Source organism: Nanorana parkeri, unplaced genomic scaffold (assembly GCF_000935625.1).
Source record: "Nanorana parkeri isolate BGI_ZX_2015 unplaced genomic scaffold, ASM93562v1 scaffold46, whole genome shotgun sequence".
Classification (NCBI taxonomy): domain Eukaryota; kingdom Metazoa; phylum Chordata; class Amphibia; order Anura; family Dicroglossidae; genus Nanorana; species Nanorana parkeri.
The window spans coordinates 1,891,745-1,893,636 of NW_017306314.1; the positions used below are offsets into that span (position 1 = coordinate 1,891,745).

Below are 1,892 nucleotides of genomic sequence, written 5' to 3' on the forward strand. Positions count from 1 at the left end.
ACAACACTTGTTCATCGAGTCCAACCCATAAGTCAGAAAGTTTTTAGGCCCCAATCTCCTGGACAAAACTAGCAAGTTGCAATTGTTACTTTAATATGAAGCATATTTATTTTTTCCCACAAATTAAGATAGCGTGGCCCTTAGTAAAAATGTGGCTCCTTAAATATTAATTCACACTTTTTCTCTTCAATGTGTTTTATTAGGTTTCTTGGAAATGCAAGACATACAAATATCGCATAGTAACAGCTGTGTAAGGGAGCAACGTGTCGCCTGTACATTAGGCGGCATTTAACCACTTCAAGACCAGGTGTTTAGACCCCCTTCCTGGCCAGGCCATTTTTCAGTATTCAGCGCTGCGGTACTTTGACTGACGTTTATTCATGCAGCCGTGGCGCGATGGGCGGTTAGCGGATCGAGGGTGGATAGGAAAATGGAGGACCATGGGTGCCATATGGTATGGAATCTCTGACTCGTGTCCAATAGTATGCTAGAGAGATGTTCGTTAACGTTGGGGCCGCGTGAGCTGTGGGATTTTAACATTCTCCCTTGCAGTGCGGCTACCCCCACAGTGCATGGGTTAAGTGCTCGTTTTGTCTAGGGGGCGAAAATAAAGAAGAAATACTCACTCGATCTTCAGTCCCGCCTAGTTGCTAGACTGGTCCGTGCAGCCTCTTTTTCCCAGGCTCCGGCAGTGTAAGGACCCACTACGTAATTATGCCTAATACAAGTCTATTAGATGAGAAGACGCAGAGGGATATACCACAGCCGGAGCGGATGGGGGAGAGGTGAGCGGTCACTGTCGTAAGACCGACGATTGGAGTGAATATTTCTTCTTCATTTTCATCCCTAAAAGAAAGACGAACAGTTAACCCTTGCAGTGCAGGGGTAGCCCCACTGCAAGGGTTAATTTGTTTTAAATCCTAGAGTCTTTCTTTAATGAAAAGGAGCAATTTGTAAATATCCACTCACGGATGTAGTGACATGATTGCGGGTGGAGCAAGCCAGAGACAGTGTCCCCTCAGTGGGGAGCCAGCACCAGGGATCGAACAGCTCATACCAGCGTGCTGCCAAGATAACCAGTATGCCCGATGCCTGTGGTGACACATCAAGCTGATCGCTCTTCCTTCTCTGAACTGTTGCTTGCTTTTACTTGCCGATCGGAGATTTCACAAATTGCTACTTCATATTAAGCATTGTTTCACAATACTACACCATATGAGCCTTCCTGCTCTGCTCTCCTTGGTTATTTTTTACCAGTGTTCAAACAAAAACCTATAACCCACCTCCTTTAGGTGAAAGTACGCATCAGCGGTGGTAAATACCGGCCACCCCCGGACAGGCCACAGCTCTAAGAAGTCAAAACCTGCTTCCGAGGACTAGAATTCTATTTTGCAATTAATGAGTCACACAAGATGGGAGGATGCAGGATTTTATTTTAGATTGCAGGCCCCTAAGGCCTGGTTCACACTGAGCGTTTTGTAGCGCTTTTTCTGCCCTAAAAAACGCTCAAAAAATATGCCCCCCCCCCCCATTAATTTATATGGCCCTGTTTGCATCTGAGCATTTTGTCGCAATAAGCAGAACGCCTGTCGCTGGAAAAAGTACATGAGCTTTTTCTTGTGGGAAATTACAGTCTCATTGACTCAATAGGAAACGATTAAAAACTAGCCTTTTCTGTGTTTGCGCGTTTTTAAACTCTTTTGCTTATTAACAACAATGAACTACAATCTGCTCACAAAAATGCGCTACTTGATTTATGTGCATAAAACGCACGCAAAACGCACAAAAACACTTGTCTCCTGACTAAAGCTGGCCATACACTGCTTACATTTTCAGCTGAGTCCAGCTGACTTGGCCAAAATTAGAGCAGTGTATGGCCACTTTGGCACCCC

At 45.0% G+C, this 1,892-nt stretch overlaps 1 long non-coding RNA gene across 1 annotated transcript in view; it reads right to left on the reverse strand.

The window, feature by feature from the left end:
* LOC108801215 overlaps positions 1-1,892 on the reverse strand; it is a 4,417-nt gene that overhangs the window by 2,172 nt on the left and 353 nt on the right. The gene's annotated exons all lie outside the window — the stretch shown is intronic.